The 7,837-nt window shown below is 37.7% G+C and overlaps 1 long non-coding RNA gene across 1 annotated transcript; it reads right to left on the bottom strand.

Annotated features, from left to right (window-relative positions):
• Positions 1-441: 441 nt before the first annotated feature.
• Positions 442-1,973, bottom strand: LOC116850747. The gene is made up of 2 exons (XR_004379423.1): positions 1,858-1,973; positions 442-974 (listed from the first exon to the last, which is right to left on the bottom strand). It is a non-coding gene; the product is annotated as an uncharacterized LOC116850747 (long non-coding RNA).
• Between the last annotated feature and the right edge of the window lie 5,864 nt (positions 1,974-7,837).

The raw sequence follows: 7,837 nt of genomic DNA, 5'->3' as shown, positions 1-7,837 counted from the left end.
TATTTTTGCAAATTTTTTGAGCGTTTGAGTTGAGTCTTCTTTCAATAATACCTGCAATTCTTCCTATTTAAACTTTTTTGACAGTCCTGGACATTCTTTGTCTTCCACGTCAAAATCATTTTTAAATCGTTCAACTAGTATTCGGACATTTTAATTGACGGAGAACAATCGCTATTTATTTCAACAATGCATCGGTGAGTTTCATCATCCGTTTTCTTTTGATAAAAAAAAGCAGTAAGTGTCGAAAATGCTATTTACTGCGCTTTTACACGTTCCAACTAATGAATACTTTAACAATTTGACAGCTGCCAAGCTGTGTGCAGAAATGCTAGAGATCTGACAAATATAGCAATTGTCATCAAAGAAATTCATTATAATTGGTAACTAACGTCATCTAACGTCAACCTTCAAAATTAACCAAAACACCTAATAACATATTGGTTAGGCTTTTAAAATAATAATGTATTAAAATAATTTAAAATAATAATGCATTCTCTCAAAGATTTCGCCAATAAATTATTTGTTTTAACTGACATTACTTTCCCCTATTCCCTTAAGTCATGATATACTAAAAATATCTCACAAAATATTACAGTTTATGAAAATGTACTATATACTTATTAACTATTGTAGAGACAATAATATAATTGAGTTTTATGATTCAGATAGCTAATAATAAACGAAAAAACTTTTCAAAGTCTCTGTAAATCTGTAAGAATTTTGGCATAATATTTGTCGCGGCAGCCAATCAGAAGTACTACTGAATAGCTATTGCGATAAGCATTGCAATCCGTTTGTGATCGATTTGCGACTAATGTGGAGCGACTTCTAAAGACCAAAACTGTCCGTGATCGCTCGTTATTCGGAAACGTAATCTCGACGTTACATCCGCTGACCCACGATTGTCTGACCCGTGGCTTCCTCACGACCTGTGTGAACTTTTCTTCCTTGCAACGGAAAGATACGAGGCGACCCTAAAAAATTTGTCATTTATTCACACGAAGAAGTTTTATCTGCAAAAGGTAGAAAGGTTTCCTCTCTGATAAACAGTCATGTCGACGATTATCAGTCTTGATTTAGATATCGAAATATAATTAAATATAATTATATTACAATTAATTATAATTATATTGCAACATAATTATATAATATGAAATGAAATATATATAATTTAGAGCTACATATAATTTAATTCTGTGTTGATATATATTAATTACTAAGGATTAAAGAAAAGTCTGATTGATGGGAAAAGGCAGGAAAAGTTTCGTATTCTAAAACAAAAGTGAAGAGTCTTCCCGTGTGTGTATTTTATAATCGACGTATTTAATTTCGATATGGTATCAACTTGTCGACGTGGAGAAATATTTGTATAATCAGAAGTGTGTAAAGAACGCGAAGAGTTCCCGCGTTTATCCTCTCCTTCGATCCATCGGTATCTTTAATTATTGTAGAGTTTATTACGATGAATGTTGCGCTCTGTGTGCTTTAATTGATTCCGCGTAATCTCACAGCTTTTATATCGCTGCGCGTAAATGAAACGGTAACGGGGATCAGCAATTATTTAACGCCGACCTGTCGACGTTAAAAATGCAAAGACGAACAGCGGCATCGTTCTAAGAATTGCGTTTCGCGCGCTGAAAATATTTGATTTTCGCGTATGATTTATGTAGAGGCAGCGCAAACATAAGCGTTGAATCCGCGCGATGCGAAGTAACGATAAAAAATTCAACGGAAATATAGAATCAAAACGCGAAAAAGCACGGCACGAAGAGAAGAGGAGGAAGAGAGGGAGGGAGGGAGGGGGAAGAGAGAGAGAGAGAGAGAAATATGCACACATTCGTGTATATGTATACATACCATGGGATATTTAAATTAAACCTGGAAATGACGCTGATGGTTTACTAAAATATCGACGGAGACACGGCAAATGTAGTCGACGAGTGGCTCGCTCGCTCGTTCTTCACGGATGACGGCGACCGACTATCGGAGGTATATACGCGGTATCGCGTTTTGAAGTTAATGCCAAAATCTTTCCCTCGCGAAGGATCATCGCTATTTTCGCTGCGAGCCGGACGTTTGACGGGCAGGAGTTGTTTACTCGGTCGGAAACAATGCGTAAAATTAAAACAGATACGTTAACGGGTCAATCTCTCCGGGCGCGGCGTTGCGGGGCGCGAACTTTGGCCCGCGCGGATAAAACGGCCACGGTATAAGTGGATTGCTCGAAAGTTCGTACAACGTTGACGAGGCGCGCGCGGATATAACCGGGGGAGACTCGAAAAAGGATGGAATATTTGCGCCACGAAATTCCGTGAAGAACGGCCGAAAAAGTTGTCGCGCGCTGCGAAGCGCCGGCGAAGGAAGGGACGGGAGCGCGCTAGAGAAAGAGAGAAGAAAGGAAAGAGAGGGAGAGAGAGAGAGAGAGGGCGAAAGAAAGAGAGATGAACGCCACTATTGAAAAGTGCTGCGGCGAACGACGCGACGGAGGGGCAATTCGACTGTCACCGATAAAATATTACGGAAGTGTGCAAAACATATCAGTCGTTTTCCGGATCTTCTTACGTCGAGTTCGATGAAGGCTGCCATTGAAACGGGCGAGATAGAAAACAATCGGTGTGGACGCGCGGGCGCAAAATCGCGCCGCGTCTCTCACGCCCTCCACACGACCCTCCGGCTAGCCGCGAATTTATTCCGCAGATACGTGGAATTTCATTTTACACGGGAAAACTCGCGGACTCGCCGCTGTGTTCTCTGTGTATCACTTCGCTCTTTCGACATGACCCCCCTCTCCCCCCCCCTCCCCCGCCACCTAGCGAGCGTACACGCATTCGCGTTTGAACTACAAAGTTTCTTTGTCACGTTCCTCTCAGATACAATAATTTCGTGCATTACAATAGTTGCGCCATTGCGTGTGTGACGTTTCACCTTTTTTTCCACTTTATTCGACCTTATGGATACAGATTGATTTTTACAAGTGGCATGCAATCGACGTGAATACATCTGCGCGATTATCTCGTAGCGATGTTTAATTGATTTTAATTAGCATTAAATAGAATCGAAAATAAAGATTAAAGTTGGCTCCGTTCTACCATTACAAATATATGGTTAATATCGAGCCAAGTACTCAATGTGTGTGTATTACCATTTAAAAAATATATACATAGTTTAAAAAAGATATTTGCCTTCACGCGTAAAATATTTATTTTCGCAAAATGTATATATTTGTTGTATTTTTCTTTTTTTTTTTTGCAGAGTATTTGTCTTGCCGAGAAAATATGGCTTCGATGTATTTTTTTATAGTTAAAAATGCAATAATCTGCGCGTTTGTGTTCGTACATATATTAGATGAACAGAGCTATGATTTTCCGCGATTTTGTAATATACGTAAAATTTTACGGTAGTATATATATTTTTTTTTCTTCAAGCGTCACATCCGGTACGTTTTGTGATTACAATTTTTAGCTCGCTTATTTGCAATGGGACGACTTCGTCGGATCGCATGAATATTCGCGAATAACACGGTATAAGTTGTTTCACAACAACGGAATTGTAGCGGATGTCGGCTAGAATTTTAATGCTTCGAAGTTGACGAAAAAACTAGTTTTCCGGCTAAATAACCGCAATCATATACAGTAGCTCATAAAAGTACCCGAACGGTTTCACTCGGCTGATAGCTGTAACGTTGTTTTTCTCAAAATTATCGCGTGAGCAAAGAGATCCGTGAGTTAGACGAATAAGCTACAATTGTAAACAAGCGATGTTCTTAATAGAATTTTATTTATTAATATTAAATAAACAATAATTTAACGATAATATTTCAACTACTTTTGATGAGCGAAGACTTAAAACGAAGAATACGTGAAGCTCGCGCTAGCGTGACCACAGAAATGTTTATAGTTAGACAAAATTTTGTAGAAAAAATTAATAAGTGTTTAAATATGAATGGTCAACAGTTTGAACATTTAATAAAGTAAAAAAAATAAAAAACTTTTATGTAATCTATAAAACTATAAAATCTTCTATGTAATTTCTATGTAAATTCTATGTAATTTATAGTTTTATCATATAAGTTTGAATGCACTCTACTTTAAAATTTAAATGTTCATAACTTTTGATAGAAGCATTTTTTTAAAGAAATGTTCCAGATAAAGTTTACTTGTTTTTTGCCGTAGATTTCAAATATGTAATTTTATAGAAGGTTCCATTTGAAATTACGAAGTTATCCTCTGCTCCTTCCTTTTCAAGGGGGCGAATTTTTGTTTAGATAGAAGAATCCCTCGAATACATGAAACTTTCTCATAAACAACATTTTGATACGACAAATATTTTTAGAATTGTTGGGTCATCATGCTTTAGATACGTCTATGAAAGATGGTGCGCGGTTTGTATAGTACAATAAACTAGAAAATAATAAATATAAATAATCATCAAGTAAAGAGCTAATATTATATTTATTTAAAAGATCTATTTTACTCTATTTTATCTATTTTACTCTATTTTATTCTATAGGAAATGATTCGAATAGAACTGAAACGTGTGGATTGTTTAAACAAAAATAATGATCTCCTTATGTGATCGAAATTAACTCTCAAAACAAACTCATGAGTCAAATGTGTCCAAGCGTTTTCATCTACGTAAGCCAGGAAGCCTGCCTTCTTTAATCGGTAAATTAAATATTATAAGATTTTAGAGTGAATCACGTGCTATATGGTAGATAAGCTGTAATGGCGTCATCTGCCGTGGTATATTTATACATTAGGTTAAACAAAAAAGTCTTCTACCATTTTGCAAATGACCACATAGATTTTTAGATATTAATTAAAGAAGATTTGTATCATCGCGGACAATCATTCACCAATCTTCTTTAATTAATATTTGGAGATTTATTGCAAATACTGTAAAACGGTATGGGTCTCTCGTTGTTCACCTCAATCCGTTCTACATTTCCACGAACGTACGAATACGATCTGAGATACCCTGTATAATATAATATTTAGCTCCTAATTTGCAAGTAAGCTTTTTTCTTCGCGTACAATAACTTAATATCACGACGAGCGGTTTGTCCGCGCGACGACGGAACGCCGAGCGAGTTTCGAGCGAGATAATGACGTTGCATTTTTGCGAGTTATATGCCGAAAGGACCCCGTCCTATAACCGTTCCACAGCGTGTGCGTGAGCATCATAGCAATCTCAAAGGCCATTGTTTCGCTTTGAAAGTTAACATCAAACTTCATTTCTCGGTGCTAAGTAGTAGCGTTTGCTCTCGCCGGCGTAATTCGCGCTCGTTCAAGATCGTTAGCTTGCTAAACGCTTCGCGAAGAAACGCGGACGAGCGAGAGAGGAAGAATGAAGGTCGGAAGGGAAGAAGAGGACGAGGAAGGATCGGGTTGGCGGTGGTTCGCGTGGAAAATGTCACGACGGGATGGCGGAGTGTCCGCGACAGTTCCATATCGATCTAGGTGTCGGTATCAAGGTGCCGGCGGGTCGGGGAAGTTATATAGTTATTGGCCCCTGCGCGCAGTTATTGGTCTCCCCTTGACTACTGCCATTGGGGGACCAATTTCGTGGTTCATTTTCATCTAGCCGACTTTAATAATAATGAAGATAAAGTTTTTACTTTCTCGCGACCGGCGCGGCCATTTACCGTCTACAGCTCGGGTGGGAGCCATTCTCAAAAATGGCTTTACGATAGCCAGCAAATTTTACGCCTCCGCTTGCGTCTCGCGACACGGAGACGACGACGATTAATAACGCGTTCGTAAATTGAAGGGTTGCACGACGAGAGTGGCAGCAGGGGGAATTAGAATTCGCGAGCGCATTTCTCGTTAGTGATGACGGCGACGACGAAGATGCATCGAGGTGCGAGAAATAATAAGAAACCGTCTCTTCGCACTCTCTCTCTCTCTCGAGCACTGCGAGAGACGCGGAGGTGTAATAAAAAGATTGAAAATCCATCCCTTTGTCTCATCTCTGTGAGAAATTCGGCGGAACGGACTTATCCGGTTTTTGCAAATCCGACCATCTCGCCGAGGCAAGACTTCCCCGAAACTTCGCCCGGAGTCGCGCTATTTTTCAAAGAGGATACGTTCCAATTTCATTAAACAGCCCGTCAAACTTTCGAGGACTCGTTACCGCGGAGTTGCTTTTAGCGCGCCGACTTCTTGCCGATTAGAAAAAAGAGAAAAGTCCAAGGAGATTTTTGTTTGCTCGTGACCTCGGTCCAATTTGTCTCTGGCTGTTTTCGTATTTGATGAATTTGAGTTTCCTGGGTGCGCGTACGAGAGCCGTTAAGTCGAACTTACAATGAAGAACGGGTTAGTCAAAAAACTCGATTCTATTTTGTGAGTCAAATTTGATCTTGTTTCGGTCAACATAAACAAATTATTCAAATACATCAATTACTCATTAAAGATATCTATTAAAAGCCGAATCAAATCTTTTGGCTGACTTAATAACTTAAGGGGATGTCAATGTGAATGACAAGGTTCAAAAATACCGATGACGTAGAAGCGATCGTCAACATAACACGATCACATTATTCTTTTCGTATTTCTACATATAGATCTTATAAACAGACTGCACTCTTATGGGACAGTTGATGACAAGATTGAAGGACAAAGATATCCTAAGTCAAATGCTTTCTCTGTCACATAGTACTCTAGGAGGAGATGATGTAGGAAACACAAAAGAAATAATGAAACATAGTGAAAAAATAGATGCATTAATCATGCAATCATTCATTCTCCTTCGTTCTTTGCACCAATTAAACAACTAAAGAGAAACATTTTACACTCTATTGTCCAATCTTACAAATGCTTACGTCATCTTTCTACAGTAAAGCGTAATCTATTTTATTCTATGATTTTACTATATTCAACGAAAAACATACCCACGCATATACAAGCTATTTACTAACGTGTGGATTACTTCAAGAGTGAATAAGAATCACAGAACAATAAAAAAAGTTCATACAAGCTTATGTTCTATTTGACCTTGTTTCAGAGTTTTGTGCTCTAGTAATCTGCAGTTGCTTACTTTGATAGAAAGTGCTTGAAGCGACCAGCTTCGGTCTGTATACAAGCTTGCAACCGTCATGTCAAAGAGTTTCTCAATTTTTCAAAAGTTCTAGGGATTTATCGGGTTTGTTAGCAACTTTGTTGGATATGTTCACGAAGATTTAAATTCATTAGATTTTTATTTGATCACTTGAAAACAATTGTGTATTCAACACCTATTGCCAGTGACAATATTTCGTCGATATATATAACAATGTTATTAATAGATACGACCTGGAATTTTTGAAAGATTAAGAAATTTTTTATTTTTAATACAAGTGCAAGTTTATATTCAGATCAAATTTGATTATTTCGAGCACTGTACATACTAAAAGAACGTGTTTCTGAAGATTCTAATTTAGAAAACTTCCTATAAACATAGTTGAAATCCATAATAATTATTTAGACACATGTATTTAAACATTAAGAATTAGATCTGATTGATCTTTCTTAAGATTCTTTCTTATTCTGGGAAAGGGCTTCTCCCTTAAGGGTTTCTCCTTGTACTTTGCCGGCCATGTCGGATTTGTAACGTCAAAAACAAAGGAATGACATTCTGACGAAAGTTGGGTGCCATTTCTGAATAAAGATAAACGAAAGAGCACTTGAGACTGCTTGCGTATACTTGCAAAAATTGTCTGAAAGATATCCCTTCCCCCTGATGATCAATAGTCATGTAATAAGTGGTGAAATGAGGGATATGAATTGATGAAATAAATATGTTTTATTTGCGTGCCTTATTTCATCATTAATTATAGGACTATTCATTAATAGTTAAAGGA

Source organism: Odontomachus brunneus, unplaced genomic scaffold (assembly GCF_010583005.1).
Source record: "Odontomachus brunneus isolate Ranch 3 - 2012 unplaced genomic scaffold, Obru_v1 Obru_scaffold_154, whole genome shotgun sequence".
Classification (NCBI taxonomy): domain Eukaryota; kingdom Metazoa; phylum Arthropoda; class Insecta; order Hymenoptera; family Formicidae; genus Odontomachus; species Odontomachus brunneus.
Note: the sequence above shows the minus strand (reverse complement) of the source record. Positions and strands in the feature narration are given on the sequence as shown.